Here is a 19045-nt window from a genome sequence, read left to right on the forward strand (position 1 = left end):
CCTTTTCTCCACACCTATAACATTCCACCTCTGATCTCTGACTGTAAGTCTCTGTAACTTTGAGAGGGAAACCTCCTTGGACCAAAATTAGGACCAAACTCCCTAGGCTTTGGTCCAATATCCTGTGTTGTCATTTTGGATTCCAGTAAGTTAAATCTTGCATTTTCATCCTTCTGTCTTCGTTCATGCATCTCTTTCAGAGAGCAAATATCCTCTGTATGGTTCTTCCGCAAACAGTAAGAATAGAAGGCTCCAAGAATGGTTGGTTTTTGGGTACATTCAGTGGCCAAATGTTCCGCTTGATGACACTTTCCACACCATGCATTAGAGTGCATCACATCTCTTCCAACTCCTACAGGAGTGGATATATTGGCGGTATTCACCTTCAACATCTGTAGCTACTCTATAATCACATCCAGAAGCTCTTTCTTGATGCTTGCAACTGAGTTGGATAAGTAGTTCTTCAGATTTTCACGTCCTGAAGTGCTTGTAGTGGGATTTTGGGAACCTTCTGTAATCACTGCATACACTGATTGGGTTGATCTAGAGGGTCCTCTACTCTAGTTTTGATTCAGAGCTCCTATTGAGACTTGGGGTTGTTGTTTCCAGTTGGTAGGATTCCACTCTTGTTGAGTCGCCATTGGAGGGACTATTTGAGGCCATTGTTGTTGTGGTTGAACCATCATTTGAGGCACTGTCGTCTGCAGTGACCACAGTGGGTTAGGTGTATTATACCGCGGCACTATTTGCATCTGGGGATAGGGGTAGGAAACTGTCCCTGGGATTGCATTTGGTGGGTATACCATTCCAAGCATGGGAGGAGGTAAGACTCCTCTTCCTGGAGTCATTGACAGCCTTGCTTCAACTTCGTCATACAATCTTGCACCTTTCACCACAGCTTGCAGATTGACTGGTCTTTTCAATTCCACGAACTTGTGAACTTTTGGTTATAGGCCTCTAGGGAACACTCCTTTCTGGATTCCTTCATCCAAATGATGCTTAGTCCATCTCTTCAGGATGGATTCCATTCGTGAAACATAAGCTTCTACTCTTTCTCCAGAGGACTGACTTAGGTTCATGAATTCCTCTCGCATTCGCTCTTCAAAACCTTCACACCTGAATTTAGTGAGGAAGGCCAACTTCAGGTCGTCCCATGTGCTAAAAGTTCCTTCAGCACACATGCTACCATAAATTCTGCTACATGAAGATCAGGGTCTTCATTGTACTCTCCCTTAAAAACTGGCAATGGGACTACATTTGCTGGCTTATCATCAATATTTCCAGGATGAATCTGACTAGGAAGGGGACCTTGAGTCGCCATGGGGACTTCTGTAAAGAGTGCTTTTAGGGCGTCAAAGGAGGCTTCTGCTGCAAGCTCGTTCTCAACTTTGATTTTTGCATTCTCTCTTCTCATGTACCTCTATACTCATTCTAAAGCTTGCCTCTTTATTGCCTCATTCATCAAGGGGTTGGATCCAACCAGTTGGTTTGTACTCAACAAGATAGTATTAGAGAGGGCTTCATTCTCTGAGGGATTCTCTGGCCAACATCTCCTCTACTTCCTTCTTTTCAACATCTCTGAATTCAGCTTTCAAACCACTACAGAGGGGAAGATATTCTGTTCTAAAAGTATCAAAACTCATTCTTCTTAGGATCGTTGTCGTGTCATTATAATAATGCCAGCTTCTAAGGGCTTCAACACTGTATGTTGTGAAAAACACTCTATCTACCAACTTCCCGTGGGTTGCTAATTGGACAAACAAAATATTTTCAGCGCACCAAGCATCCCACGTATCTTGCTGTTGAGCATCCACGAACAAATTCCAACTCTTTTCCATCTTGTTTTCGTGAACCTCCATAAACCACGACTCCTGAAGCTTCTTCACAATTTTCCACTTGATGATGTCTGGAAACTTCTCAATGAATGCCAAATCTTCCATGGGTGATCATTCTCTCTGTTTCTACTCTTCAATTTGTTCCCAAACAGTTTGCCACCAAGATGCAAGTTTATGCTGCTTCAATAGGAAGAGGAAACAGTCCACCACATAGAGCATGCATCATGATGGTGATATGTTTCCGCCATTGTGGGATGAAATTCTTGTGCAAAGTGGCTTTGATAATGAGAATCTCCAACTCTTCAGTGGAAGAAGGAACTTTGCAAACATCCATTGAATTATCCTCTTCTTGGCAATGCCAATGGAGCCCCAAGAGAAACACCAAAGGAAAAGGGGATTCTACTACAAGAAAATCTATCTTGTAACATCAACAAGCTTTTATTTCATTCTTTTGATAACCAAAACAAAGAAAATAACAATTCTTCACGCAGCATCATAGTAGATATCTCCCACGGTTTTGATAAAATCAACCATAATCTTCAACATCTTCATATAATCCATCAATAGAATAATGAACACAAAAGAATACACCATCTTTGAATGGAAATAAATCACATATTATTCATCTTCAATGTCTTCATAGTTCTCTCTCTCTATCTCTCATATACAGTTACACTGTTTTGATAGAATTGACTATCTCTGGCTCTCTCTCTCTCTCTCTATCAATAGTACATCATATCCTCACTAAAATACTCTCATAATAACTCTCAATAATCCTTCTTAGATCGTGGATGCACCTCCTAAGAGGTATGTCTGATATGAAGAGTCACCAGAGCCACTACAGTGTCTTTTCATAGCTCACTACTGTCACTGTCACTCAGTCTTCTCTTCAGTCTTCAGCAGCTACTTCTTCCATTTGTTTTAACTCTTTTGAACTTAGATTCATTCTTTCCAAAAGTTAGAAAACTTTCCCAAAGTCACACATACATTCTAAGAATACTTACAGAAGGTCTACAGAACAATACAGTACAGTACCAGAGCAGCTACAATACAGTTACAGTACAGAGACAGAGGCTCTACAGAGGGTCTACAGAAGGTCATCAGAACCTCATAACTCATACTAAAACCATTCCAAACTATCAAAAACTATTCAATAAGCTTCCAAAATATCTCAATCTTCATCAATCATCAATCCATACTTCATACAGAAGAAAATCAGAACAAAACAAAAGCTATACAGAAGGTATACATAACCAATCATAACCTCAATGAAACCTATCAGAACATCACAGAGCTTCATATCTCCACTGAGAATCATCATGAACTTCCAAAACATAATCAATATCATCCAAAACACTCTCAAACACTTTCACTAATAACCATACATCACTCTAAATCCATAAAAAATCAATCATTCAGTCCTCAAAAACAACAAAAATCAGTCAAAAATTCAGTCTTTTTCCACTCTCAACATGTCCTTTGTCTTTTTCCACTCTCAATAAAAATCAGTCAAAAATTCAGCCTTTTTCCACTCTCAACATGTCCTTCGTCTTGGATTTGACAGTTGAACATGAGCGTTTGAAACTCCTTAATGTGGAGTTCTTCATCTTCTTCTGCTAACCCATGGAAAATGGACAATGGTGCTCTTAATGCCGGTAAATCTGGTGTACTCGAATTGCGATAGGTTGTGCCATGGCTACAACCGGATTGACAATAGGAGTTTGTGTAGGCAACACTACACCCCCACTTGTCGTGGGTTGATTAACTGGAAATAGGGAAGTTCCAAGACTTCCACTTACACTCGAAGAGCTACTCATAACACCTAGGTTACTAGAACCATTGCCACTTATGCGTAACGGGCTGCTCCTTTGAGGAGAATAGTGTCTTACAATCTCCAACCTCCGTCTAACCCTCTCAGCACATTTTGTTTTTTGTATTTCGGCTTGATGGTCCTTGTCAGAGGACATAAACCAACTATTTGGTCCCTAAAAACCCTAGATTCGAGAACCACCACTTGTTGGCGACTCCCAGTAGACGCACCACTGATGGGACCTAAAATGGAATGGCACTGGCTATGGCACTAGCCGGACCTCATGCATACGACTGACAACCCCACCACATGGCCTCGCGGGCTAGGAGTGTCTAAAACTCACCTTGCACCAAATGCTTATAACGATTTTGCATTTGTATCCAATATGTAGTCCAACGTTCACCTTCCCTTCCCCTTAGAGGGATATCCCATAACATATAGGCATAATGCCTCGTAATACCCACATAGGGAAGCACCTCTCGGCTAATTTCCGTGGCTCCACTGCAACTCTCCTACACCTCGGGGATTGGCCCCAAGATGCGTTGCTAACACATATAACATTCACACAAACTCCACTCTTTCATAATTCAACATTCTAGGAGATTTTGATTTGCCTCACAAAACTTTCCCCAACGGAAGCACCCGTGTAAACCTACAGCTTAGGTTTCCTGTCCTCTCAGTGTTGGTCAAGTTTATCAAACAATTGCAATGCATTCCAGGAGATACCACGTGGCATGCTTGATGCAAGGTGTACGACAATTGTGCACAACCATTTTATGATTAAAAACTAGTCATGTGGGATGCAGAAAACAACCCTTCTATTAATTTTAACTAAGTGTTACGTGCTGCGCTGCTTTAGGGACTAGCACCGAAACTTTCGTGTTACTAGTCACCTATATTTAATTATGGAACGATCCCTAAAGGCTATGCACAAAGAGGGAAATCAAAATTTGTATCTTTTCAATAATTAGATCGCCGCACAACCTTCAATCCCCCCTCACTATTTAGGTGTTGCTACGGTGCATAGGTGTAAATGGTTGTTTTGTATCATTTTTGTAGGTAAAAAGTAATAAACACGGACTATAACATAAAAGACAAGGCCAAACTGAGGCTTAACCTCATGATTTAACCTTGCCAAAACTTCACATACATAAATCTTATTATTTCACATTTTTTGAGCGCGAAAATCCCAATTTTCCCTATTTTTTGCTATTTTTTTCTATTTATTATTCATGGAAAATAGGTATTTTCTGATTTATTTGTATTGGCTAATTTTTTTGACTAAAACTTAACATTTTCTCTGAGTTTATCCAATTTTCACTCCTTTTTCCCAACTCAAAATTGAAAAAAAAAACCACTAATTTTCATTGAAAATGACATTTTGCGAATTTTTAAGAATTAATTACGATTCTAAATCATTACGGGTTTATATTGCTGTAGTTACAGCCCTTAATCATGTTGTAAACAACGTTGAAACAAAATTTCATTGCATATGAACAACATTTGGACCATGAAACAACAAAAACAATCAAATTTCTTTGTAAAATTGAAGCATACCACGTGTCTTGCATGTTGCAGGTTTTTTAATAATTATTTTGGGCAGCCCATAGACCGACCAACAACCATTCTTCAGTGTTGAACCTCTTTCCTCAGTCTCCTCTTCATCTTGAAGCAATCCGATCATAGCCGGACAAGCGTTCTTCAGCCCCTCCTCTTGTTGATTTCTTGCACACGAATTGCCTCTATGCAAGAGAGAGAGGGAGGAGAGAGAAGACTAGTTTTTATTCTCTTCACTCAGTGTATCATTCCTTGATCCATTTGTGGCGATGGAGGGCGAAGGATAGAAGCATTCCATGCCCACGAGCATTCCTCTCCATTCCTCAGATCAGAAAATCATGATGAGGGGGGGAAAAATGGGGCGCAAAAAATTGACGCCCCACCCTATCATTTCAAATCGTGAGGATTTTCTTTCCTTAAGCTCTTTAACTAGAGCTTTAAGCTAAATACCCAACTTATCTAGTTCATGTTTTTTCATTCACACAAGTGGTTTTTTCAGATTTGAGGGGGAAAACGACATCAGATTTGAGATTCGTCTAGACGAGTGACTCCGTGGCATCGAAATCTACAAAGTTGGGCCCCGTCACGCTCTTCTCGACTTCTAGATCCAGTAGCTGCTTCACAATCCCGAACCTTGCGGGGATTAAATGGGGGATCAAACGACCTCAGAATGGAGATGCGAGACCTGTGTTGGATTCCTGACGTCGTTTTGCATCTAGGAAAACTCCAGCTCAGCCATCCGCCACCGTTTGATTTCCATGAAAATTAGCACTCGTGCTTTAGGGACTTGTCACTTAAAATCGTACTGATTGCCAATGCCACCTTCGACGAAGTCTATTTTTCGCTTGATATTGGTAATTTTTGGCTATTTTTAAGCACGTCTCAGCATAAAAAATCATATGTCACAATGTGATTATATTAACATCGGATCCAAGGACGACATTGTGAATGATCTAGTCTTTACACCATCAAATAGGAATAACTAGAATGATGGTATCAAATAGGGGATTTGGCACTAGTTCATGCTAGATTTAAGGATAAGGAGGAAATTTAAGACTACATCACTTAGGTGCAAAGTCTATAATATAAGCAAATCCTCACCATTAAATGACCTATAGTGAGGGAAGTATCCACTGTCTTCATTAATGGGATTAGCAAGAGAAATTATACAAGGCCCTTGCTAGTAACTCCGAAGCTATAAGAGTGGATGACTTGTTGCTAAATTAAAGAAGTGAAGGGAGAAGCTCGAGTGGAAGCTCGAGATAGCAGAAGCAAGACATATGCGAGCTATGGAAAAGAGAGAGAGAGAGAGAGAGAGAGAGAGAGAGAGAGAGAGAGAGAGAGAGAGATGTGGGAACTCCAATAATCGCAATGTGTGATCGTAGTAACAGTAATAGGCACCCACCACCTATAGTGTATAGGTATGTGATCATGGTGTGTGAAGTAAATATAGGGTGACATAGACATAATTGTCTTTATCTCCAACAACCTCCTACATAAAGGCAAATATGAAGCTAGTGAGGAGAGAACAAGAAGATTAGTGACAATAAAAAAATGTACATAAAATACAATAGGATGAGGAAAGAAGTCATCTCGTCATATACCCATCATCATCGTAGTAACAGTAATAGGCACCCACCACCTATAGTGTATAGGTATGTGATCATGGTGTGTGAAGTAAATATAGGGTGACATAGACATAATTGTCTTTATCTCCAACAACCTCCTACATAAAGGCAAATATGAAGCTAGTGAGGAGAGAACAAGAAGATTAGTGACAATAAAAAAATGTACATAAAATACAATAGGATGAGGAAAGAAGTCATATCGTCATATACCCATCATCTTTCTAATGAAGACAAAATGCTTCCTTGAGAGACTTTTAGTGAGAAAATCTATAGGATCCTTCTTAGTTGAGATCTTGAAAAGCTAAATAGACTTATCCTCTACCACTTCCTTGATAAAGTGAATGCATCTCAATGTGCTTTGTCTTTGCATGGAAGATCATATTCTTGGCCAACTAAATAGTACTCATAGAATCCAAACATAGTGTAGGAGTAATAGTTATACCAACATCTATGGCATAACCATAGGGCCTCCTTGTAAGCCTCAGTGGTGGCTACTACATACTTTGCCTCAATAGTAGATAAGGTAGTACATTTTTGCAGCTTGGACATCCAAGAAATAGCCCCTCTAACAAAACTGAAGACATATCCAGAGATGGACTTCCTATTATTTGCATGTCTTACATAGTTAGAGTTAGTGTAACCCACGATTATAGTATATTGGCAACCATAGAAAATGTACATATCTACAATGTCTTTCACATACCTCATGATACCTTTCATGGCATCCCAATATCACCAGCTATGTGTAGCCATATAGGGTACCATAACTCCTATTGCAAATGCTATGTTAGGGCAAGTGTCTATCATACATCAAACTGCCAATTGTGGATGCATAAGGGAAATTGGCCATCTCGGCCTTCTACTCATCTAACTTAGGACAAATGGTATGATTGATCTTCACATGGGAAGATAAAGCACAACCAATAGGCTTAACATCGTAGACATGGAATTGCTCAAGTACCTTTTGTACATATGTCTGTGTTGTGATAGGTAAAGGATCCCCTTAGAGTGATCTGGCTCATGCCTACCCTACGTGAGGTCTATGCCCTTTATCTCAAATATCTTTTTAAGATGAGTCTTCAAAGCAGCTAGCTCATCACGAGCTCTTCTATCAATCAACATATCATCAATATAAAGTACCAAGATAATAAGGTAACCATCATTGGTCTTCTTCATGTATAAACATGGATCCATATAACTATGAGTATATCCTTGCAAATGCATGAAAGCATCAAACTTATGGTATCATTCCCTAGGTGACTTTTTAAGGCCATAAGGCTTCTTTCTCAACTTGCATACTAGGTCTTTCTTGCCCTTTTCCATAAAGCCCTTAGATTGCTGTATATAGATATCCTCATACAAGTCCCCATGTAGAAAATTTGTTTTCACATCCATTTGATAAAGATCCAAATCTAACTATGCAACCAAGGTGGCCAAAACCAATCATAGGGTAGTCATCTTGACTATAGGATAGAATATTTCATCAAAGGCAACACTATACTCTTGTGCAAAATCCTAAACAACCAATCTAGCCTTATAGACTGGCTTAAGGTATCTAGGGGTACTCTTTAGCTTGTACACCCACTTGCATGGCAATGCATGTTTTCCTATGGGCAAATGAATCAAATCCCATGTATGATTTTTTCTATAGTGAATCAAACTTTGACTGCATGACCCTCTTCCAAGAGTGACTATCACCTCTATGCATAGCCTCCTTATAAGTAAGAGGCTCATTAGAATCTATCACCATAACATAGTTCATGGAGGGTGCAAAATGATCAAGTTGATGTCCTTCTCTAGTAGACTATTGTAAAACAGGTTGTGGAGCTTGTATATCTCTTCTAACATCATGGTCATAGGCCACTCGAGTGTCAATTGCAGGCTCTCTAGTTGGTTGTACAATAACATGAGACTCCTCTTGAAAGGTCACTATATCGATCTCAACTACCTACTTAGGTTGCTTATGCATCTTTTCCTCATGGAAAACAATATCATAACTTTTGATGACCTTTCAAGCTTGCAAATCCCATAGGCAATATCCCATCTTACTTGCATACCCATAACCAAGAAATATGCATTTCAATAACTTAGGATCCACCTTATTGCATTTATTCTTGGGAATATATCAAAAAGCCTCGTATCCAAAGATGTGCAAATGAGCATATGATGGAGTTTTTCTAGACCATATATTCTCTATAACCTAACAACCAATAGTAGTGCATGGGGATCTATTAATCAAATGTATGGTAGTATAGTAACAGTCTTAACCCAAAAATGTTATGCTAAGATGATCACTAAGCATACTATAGACTCTCTCTTGAATTGTCATGTTTATGTGCTCAACAACACCATTCTATGGGGTGTAGGGGGTAGTCAACTGATGCTTAATACCCTTCTCATTTCAAAACTGCTCAAATGCCTTAGAGACATATTCAACCCCATTATCAAGCCTTAGCCATTTTAGCCTACACCTAGACTAGTTCTCAATAAGAGCAAGCCAATTCTAAAACATAGATAACACTTTCGATTTCTTAATAGAATATGCCCACACCTTATGCAAATAAATTTTCAATGAAAGCCACGGCGCCACCTAGTAACTAGTAGGGTTGGCATGGGGCCACATACATTAGAATAAACAAGAGCTAGAGACTCAACCATATGTATAATGCTAGACTTATTATGAGAGTTGCATATCTATTGCTATAAAGATAATGGTCATAAGAATCAAAACATTTATAATCAAGAGGTGAAAGATTGCAAACGAGTAAGCATTTTTATTTCCTTTAAGCATTCAGATTGGCCTCTACTTCATTTAGATCTTCAACATCAAGTTGCCCTTGTCAGTGTAGCTCCTCCAAGCATTGCTCAAGCATGGCAATACCATCCTTAATTCTCTTAGCCATGGCATTGGAGCCCTCAACCATTAGTAAGTTGGAGAGATGCCCTTACCTCATGCAACTTGCTCAACTTCTACTTGCAACTTGTTAGAACCCTCTCAGAAATGCCCTGCAAATTGGAAATGCAATCTAGTTTCGAAGGTCTTGACTTGAAAATGCTATCCTCTTTAGTGCCCATGTTGCTTGTATCCACGTGTAGTTGGTCTTTTTGTTTGACCCATGTAGGCCACCTTGAAATATATTTTTTCCCTCCTCCAATCGTCCAACTTCTTTTCTAGCTCTCCAGGCTTGCTTTGCACATGGTTGCCCTAAACTTTGCCCGTGCAATCTTATGCATGGAAGGGTCTTCTTTTGTAGTGCTGCACCTCTCAAGCAAACTTTGCCGTGATCTCCCCACATGATGGAGGGGCTTGATATACCTTGTGGAAGAGTAGTCTACAGTCCTCAAAAAATTCAAGCTATAGATGGTTCAGGTATATCTTGGCATTCTTTTGATGCTAGCTTGAACACTGAGAGCCATTGTTCATCGAGGAGATTAGCAAGCGACCTTCCCCTCAAGGCTCATGCCATACTCATTGTGTAGTTCTTGTGTTGTAAAGCATAATTTTTTGAGTACTAGTAGGTACTCATTTCTTTTGTTTTTCCTTGCAATGCACAACTATCTAATTAGTTGTTGCACATCACATGAAATTCATCCTATAACTAAAAATGCAAGTGACCTTGTTGTCGACTTGTTTCACTACTAAGATTGGGTGTTTTTTGTAGTCTCACCAAAGAGATTGTATCTCCTCTCCAACATTGTGGGCAATAGTTGTGGGGCTCAACCTTGGTGCACAATTGAATGTTGGCGACCTCATAGCAACTAGGAAAATGGAACCATGAAAGCATGAAGCTTTGCATCTTTAGTTGACACAAAAGAAACTAGGAAGAAAAACCCTAAACGCAATAGTCCTCATTGAGCAAGAAGAGCAAACCATTAAGGAGGAAGAATAGACTATAAGAAGCATCACATGGACATTTGATAGTCTAATCATGTGGGTAGCCATGTCTAATCTATATGAGCCTCAAATCCCTATAATCTCATGGATGTTCAACAATCTAATTGCATGGGTAGTTGTGTCTTCATGTGAGCTTGGCTTCTTTTGACTTTTTATATTCCATTGTAACTCCAACTTTGAGTTACATGGGTTTCTTCAAAGGCATAAAAAGAGATTAAAAACTCCCTCTAAGTTTATAGAAATAAATCAAAAGGAAAAACTAAAAATGGATACAATACCTATGAAGTAAAATCAAGTATTAGATGCTTCAAAGGTCTGCGATGTCTTGAAAAGAGTGAAGCATTTCTATCCAACCAAATATGCCATAGGTATACTCCCCTAATGCACATCCTTTGTAGAGCTAGGAGGTTGTTTGCACATTAGTAGCTGGAGCATATCCTTTTTCTCACCCTCCACTGGGAGAGCTTGAGTTTGCTTACGCCATCACCATGCCATAGTTGAGAAAATGTCCTCCCTTGACTTTATATTTAGTGACCTCGGAGAGGTGTCATGATTCCTTTCTCTACTTCTTTTCCCGTGGCTCTTTGTAGCATTGGGTTGCTACTTGGATCAACATCCATGGGGTGCAATTGGCTCAAAGACAACACAGCTTAAGAAGCATTGTAACTGGGATTCTCCATCGCCATAGAGAGAGAGAGAGAGAGAGACAGAGAGAGAGAAGGCTATGGAGGTGCCTATTGCAACACGTATAAATAGTGAGCGTAGTTTTTTTCGAGGGGCGGAGAGAGAGAGAGAGAGAGAGAGAGAGAGAGAGAGAAAGTAGGCTATGGAGGTGCCTACTACAGCTTTTCGAGGGGCGGGAAGAGAGAGAGAGAGAGAGAGAGAGAGAGAGAGAGAGAGAGACAGAGACAGAGACAGAGACAGAGACAGAGACAGAGACAGAGACAGAGACAGAGACAGAGAGACAGAGAGACAGAGAGACAGAGAGACAGAGAGACAGAGAGACAGATAGACAGACAGATAGAGAGATAGATAGACAAACAGACAGACAGACAGATAGTAGATAGACAGATAGAGAGATAGATAGACAGACAGACAGATAGTAGATAGATAGATAGATAGATAGATAGATAGATAGATAGATAGATAGATAGATAGATAGATAGATAGATAGATAGATAGATAGATAGATAGATAGATAGATAGATAGATAGATAGATAGATAGATAGATAGATAGATAGATAGATAGATAGATAGATAGATAGATAGATAGATAGATAGATAGATAGATAGATAGATAGATAGATAGATAGATAGATAGATAGATAGATAGATAGATAGATAGATAGATAGATAGATAGATAGATAGATAGATAGATAGATAGATAGATAGATAGATAGATAGATAGATAGATAGATAGATAGATAGATAGATAGATAGATAGATAGATAGATAGATAGATAGATAGATAGATAGATAGATAGATAGATAGATAGATAGATAGATAGATAGATAGATAGATAGATAGATAGATAGATAGATAGATAGATAGATAGATAGATAGATAGATAGATAGATAGATAGATAGATAGATAGATAGATAGATAGATAGATAGATAGAATAAATAAATAGATCGATAGATAGATTGGATAGATAGATAGATAGAATTCAATCGATAGAATAGATAAATCGATAGATACAATCGATAGAATAGAATCGAATTGGATGGATAGAATGGATGGAATTCAATAAATCGATAAATAGAATCGATAGAATAGAATAGATTAGATTAGATTAGATAGATTAGATTAATGATAAATAAATAGATAGATAGATAGATAGATAGATAGATAGATAGATAGATAGATAGATAGATAGATAGATAGATAGATAGATAGATAGATAGATAGATAGATAGATAGATAGATAGATAGATAGATAGATAGATAGATAGATAGATAGATAGATAGATAGAATACTATGAACAATTAGATAGATAGATAGATAGATAGATAGATAGATAGATAGATAGAATACTATGAACAATGTGCATGCCATGCGTACAACTTATCTATGGAGAGAGAAAGATAGCAAGTTATGGCAATTTTTGCTACAGTAGTGAGGCGAGAGAGAGAAAAGATGCTGAGTCCTGACCTCAACCCCTCCCTCTTAGCCTTGCCATATCCACAATCAATTTTGCAAACGGCCATTAAAAGGGGGACCGTGGTACTTCAATCCTTAAGTTTAAATATTTTAATCCTTCCATTTCTTTTTTAAAAAACTTCTAGTCAATGGGATCATAGCATAGTGGTTGGTGTGTGGATTTAGTTTCACCAAAGTCACAATCATTGAGTGTGACTTAAAATTGGTTTATTCTACACACAATTCACCAAAGGCATGTGGTTTTGTGCTACCAAACTGTAATTTCGGCATGGTATTTTTTTTGTTTATCATTTATTGGTGTGAACTTCAAAAACTTCACATGCACCACCTTCAATGCCTCACTGTTGCATAGAAATTGTCCTTCAATGACTCTCTCATTTTTAAGACTTTGTTTCCAAGGTCTCTAAACCACATCAACATTGCAAGCATGGATCATTGTCGATAACTCAATTACAAATATGGATAGATGTAAATGTCTATACAATCTCCATATTGATTTGGAAGATGAGTATGAACCCATTTGCAATAGAAACTAGGTACGTCAATACACCAAGTGCACTGGAGGTACTGAGATCACAGAGTAGAAAGAATATCGATCGGACTGATGGCAGGTTGTATCTTGTGGATCACACAACAAGAAGCACACCTTCATTCTCATTGGGTTCCTCATCGTTGAGGTTTGTTGAAGATGGTAGCCAAGGGATTTTAGCTTATACACAGAATCTAGCAAGACATTCAAACATATTGAAGATGCAGAACTAGTGGCTACTCTAAGAAAGAGCTACAATGATGAAACAATTGGAGGAGAGCCATAAAAAATGGGGAGACTCGAAACCAAGCTACATGTTTCAAGGTGGAAGGAAACCAAGCTCGAGTGGTGTGAGAGATATATAAGTTTGAAGAATATGGAGACTCTCAAGCTGGAAGTGGAGGTTGTAGGAGAAGAATAATAGCAATATAGTAATAGTTGGTCACTCACCCTAAACTAATTGTATTGTTTCTCACCCTAATGTTGTTGTTGTAACTGATAGGGCCATTCTCCATCTGAACAAAGCTACCAAGAACATGGAGAAAGCATTGAAAGCTTATAGCAACATCATTCCTCCCAAAGCTATAAGAAGCATATTGACCAAGAAGAGATTTAAGAAGGCCAAGGAGTAGTGCATTGAAAATTTCTTACAAGAGTCTTACATAGACAAAGAGAACATCCAATGCATCTTGGATAGGGTGGAGATTGGTAGACAAAGCTTCACTTAGGCCTTCAAAGTTATGCAAGAGACATTGAAGAAGAAAAGGATCAAGGGGTCTTTGCTTCCAAAGCCATCTTCAGTTCAACAAACAAGATGCAATATCAACTAGTGAGTCTTGGAAGTCCTTGGCAAGCCCTTTCACATCATAGATAGCTATCCTAGAAAGAAGAGAGTGCTAAACTATGACAACTGTAGCAACATATTCTTTGACGTGAGGACATTGCAAAGAGCAATGATTAGGCTTTACATGCTAGAGCATGCAAAAGCAAATGGCATTGCCATTTTCATTATCAAGCTAGATGAAACTGAGATTGTGAAGGGCCAGAAAATGGAGAGAGTTTCTATCACTTGATGAACATGGCTCTTCAGCCATGTTCTGAGGGGGGTGAAGGCTCAAAGGGCTCAATGCACTTCAGCATGTAATTAGAGCAAGAAATTCGGTCATTGGGAGCATTTAGGGTTGACACAGAATATTTTGACATGTTGGATTAGGTGTTTCAACGAACTTCTATACTTGCTATGTGAAGCGAGCTCAAGCTCAACCAATGATTCGAGAGCAAATCCAAGCTCTATGTCGATCCCCAAGAGTCACTACATCAATGTATACATCCAAGCTCTATGTCGATCCCCAAGCTCTATGTCGATCCCCAAGAGTCACTACATCAATGTATACATCCAAGACATAGCCCGAATGCAATAGGCATATCCAAACATAAGCAAAAGAGCTTCAACCCTGAATATTCCAGCAGCAAATAAACATCCAAAATTGAGCAAATAGTGGCTCAATCCAAGCTCAAAACCATAGACAAACCATAGGTATACTTTCCCATATGTATAGGCACCAACGATGCATAATCGGGCATTAAATGACTATGCATCATGAGCATAAAGTGTAATGATAGAGGGCTGCCCTATTTTGGACTACCTGTGGACTCTATAAGATAGTCAATGAGGACTGAGTAAATTCAGCCCCAAAAGCATCTCATATCATAGGCATACATTCCACTAGCATTCGGGGTGCATTCGGGGAAACCAATGTCAATGCCAAGCAAGCATAAACATAAAGTGCTTACATAATATTTTCTGTGGCTGCTTGTGGACTGTGAAAAATAGTCCTAGACTGAGATAAATCAGCCCATAAATCAATGCCAATGATAACCACCAATGTCGAGCATCAGGGGGGTGTTCCCAAGTGCCAAATGAAGTGTTTTCAAGCTGCCAATGAGTGCCAAGGGAGGGATGAAGTAAAAAACGAATTTTTTGCAAGTCTTCAAGCTAGCCCAAACTAATCTAAGGCCTGTGGAAGGGCTGGGCAAGGTCAAGGAAAGGTTGGGGGAGTAGTCAAGGACCCCCAGGAGCTCCCTCTTGAAGAGCAAAATCACTGGTAGGCATCACAAGAAGCAAGAGGACATGGCTGCCCTACTTCACAAAACCTATGGAATGAAGTAAAATGACAAAAGAGAGCTCCAATACCTCTAAAGGAATTTCCTTAGGGTGCCCAAATGGGCCGGGTAGGTGCTCGAGAAGCTGGAGAGTGACGGGAGCTCAGCAGAGTCAACTATGGCTTCCGGGAAGGAGACCCAATGAGTGTAGACAATCGATAAGAAGCTGAAGGAGTCACGAACCAAGTCAAAATGCTTGAGCAACCATGCTCTAATACCAGTTGAAAGGTGAGAAGGATCGAAGCTTTCTTGGAAGAGCTATGGTGGGAAAGAGAGACCAAATGGGAACTCCAAGAGCAAGAAAGAGAGAGAGACCAAATGGGAACTCCAATAGTCACAAAGTGTGACCGGGCCTTCCTTTATTCAAACTGTCACTAAAAGAATAAAGAATAAATTGACGATGATGATGGGCACCTGCCACCTGCAGTGTGTAGTGATGGGTACTATCAGTGTAGTAATACACAAGTGGATAGGCGGAGGCACCTTTACCCCCAATATCCCCAACATGGTTAGTCATGGTATTCCTCAAGAATAAATGGTACCTCATCAGGTACTACACATTGTCGATAAATCTCATCCACACCTTTCTGATACAATACACCCACTATAATAAAAATGAGTAGTGCTTGCTGCTTAATCTTTCTTTTCTCTGACTTTGATAAAGCAACCTCAACCTCTCCTGTAGATAGATAATGCGTTATAGCTGCATACTAGGAAGGGATGGAAACTGTGTTAATTTTAAATAAACCTTCCATGCCACTTCCTTCAGCCAGAATTTCCTTTGGCTCCCCGAAATCCACAAGACATTCCACAATGCCCTACAACTTCAGTGGCTTACTCTTAACCTCATAATCAAACTCCTGCAAAGTGATTAACCACATTGCTAAATGGTCAGGCAACTACAACTTGTTCATCAATAGTTTAAGTCCTTCTACCTTTGTAAAAAATACCACCTTCTCATAGAGAATATAGTGCTTGAATTTCTTTGTTGTGAAAACCATTCCAAGGCATAGTTTCTCCATATAATTATAATTAATTTTAGATATCCTTAATTTATGGCTAGAAAATGCAATTGGATTATACTATTTCTCTTCCCAAATTTGGACTTAACAATAGCTAATATTATGCATCGTTGTTCTGGAAAATATATAGAAGATCTCACCTCTTTTGGGCGCTTTCAAGACTAGTACTTTTTGCTAGTTCTTGCTTTACATCCTCAAAAGATGCCTAATAAGCTTCATCCAATTAAATAGAAAGTTAAAAGATAACAAGTTCGTCAATGGCAACATTCTTTCTACCAATGCATTGATAAATCTCCAATAATATCCCACCGATGATAGAAAGCTATGTACCTCTTTTCGAGTGTGTGGCGGGCTCATATCGACTGTAACCTTTATCTTTTCAAGGTAAGTCGTGATCCCTGTTGAACTAACCATATGACCCAGTAACAACCCATAGGGCACCCCAAAGATGTACTTTCATGGATTAAGAGCAATGCAGAATTGTCTGCAATGCTAAAAAAAATTCCTTAAAATAATCAACTGTCTATCCCTTATGGTGGCTGCCCCTAGATCATCAATGAAAAATTTTAACTCCTTTGGGGAGATGTCACCAAAAGTCTTATCGTTGCCAAGAAGTAGGTTCATTGCATAACCCAAAGGCGATGCATCACATGATACACAAAGGTACCAAAGACAGTGATAAATGTCATTTTCGACTTATCTTTCTCTGCAATAGCCATTTGGTTGTATCCAACAAAGTAATCCATAAATGAATAGATTTTCCTATCCATTAATTGATCTAAAATCTAATCAATGAATGGTAACAAATAGTAATCCTTAATTGTATGCTTATTAAGCTTCTTGAAATCTACACAAAGATGAATTTGATTATTCTTCTTCTTCTTGATAACAGCTGGTGAACACCACTCTATGTGTTGTATCGAAAATATCAGGCCAACTTTTCATAATTTTGTCAACTCCTCGAATAGCCCATCCCTTAATTCGAAAGGCATACACCTCACTTTTTGTTGCATAGAGGGCAATTACCTTTCTTTAGGCGAATGGTATAAATAGCTAGAGTGGGAGGAATACCTCTTAGCTCGTCATAACTCCAAGCAAAGATGTCACAGAATTCCAAAATCAAGGACACATAGTCCTTCCTTTCTTCCAAACTGAGCATGGGCCCTAATTTAATTGGTGGTGAACCATCCACTGTTCCACGGTCCACTCAATTGCATACGTGTCTCTTATCCTATCTTGAGTGTCTATCAGTTCATTCAAAGTTACTTTTTGATATATATCCTCTATAGTGGACCCCTCTTTAGATTCGTTGCTTGATGAAGTCTCACTAGCACATGGATCATCTAATGTATCTAACTCTAACGAAGATAAAGGTACTCTCTCACTTTGAGGGGACTCAAGGTGATAGGCATCTACTACTACATGTCTAGCATCTCCACCAAAGATTAACTGACCAGTCAGTATATCAATCTGACTGTCCGCTTGTAAGATCCATGGTCTACCTAGAAATACTAGATAGCTAGGCCACATTGTGAACTTGATAACGCTAAAGTCCAAAATGCATTCCACATTAGTGATAGTCACGTGGGCTTGAGTGATGCAACCTTCAGGTTGTCTTAAACTATCATCATCCATTTGGAGAATCGTGGAGGCATCTTTTTGGATTTCTAACCCTAGCCTCTCCATCAGTTCCGAACTCATAATGTTGATGGAGGATCCTATATCTATAATGGCATGTTTTACTAATATGCCATCAACATATGCTACTACCCTTGGACAATGCTTTTTAGCATGCTCAAGCCAATCATCTCCTACCTACACTATGCCCAAGTGTTCCACAATATACCTAGTGTGTAGAATCTTCTTGAATTCCTTACGCACTCTTGGAGATAGCTTAATCAATTACAGGAGATTTACATTCAGCTTAACCTCACAAAGATAACTTGGTAAATCAAATTATGCAAAGTTGGTCTGAGTGGTGATTTTGGATGGGCTGAATGTCAACTTGTCCAAGTGGGGTTGGGCCGATTCATCAAGACCGAGGGCCGAATATCAAGTTGGTCCAAATGGTCGATTCGGACAGGCCAAATGACTAGACCGAAGGCCAGGTGCTTTTCCCGAATGGGTTTGGCCAAGTGGTTGAATACAGGGTGGGTCAAGGGCCGATTCTGGGACTTGGCCAGAATTGCCGTCACTTGCACAGGCCAAACACAACACATTTTTTTCCGAACTTGCATAGAATTCGTCGCGTCAAACGATCGAGGCCTTCCCACTAATGCACCTCCAGATCTTAGCTACACATGTAGGAGAAGGTGTGGGAGTAACTGTAGTGGGCAACAAACTCCTCGGTGACGATATTGAAGCAGGTCCACACAACAAAGCTCTCGCTCTCTCTCTCTCTCTTCTTAGCTCTCCCTAATCCATGAAATGAAAAATGAAG

The sequence above is a fragment of the Lygodium microphyllum genome, chromosome 1, assembly GCF_053477565.2.
Source record: "Lygodium microphyllum isolate KBCC chromosome 1, Lygodium_microphyllum_v1.1.10, whole genome shotgun sequence".
Classification (NCBI taxonomy): Eukaryota; Viridiplantae; Streptophyta; class Polypodiopsida; order Schizaeales; family Lygodiaceae; genus Lygodium; species Lygodium microphyllum.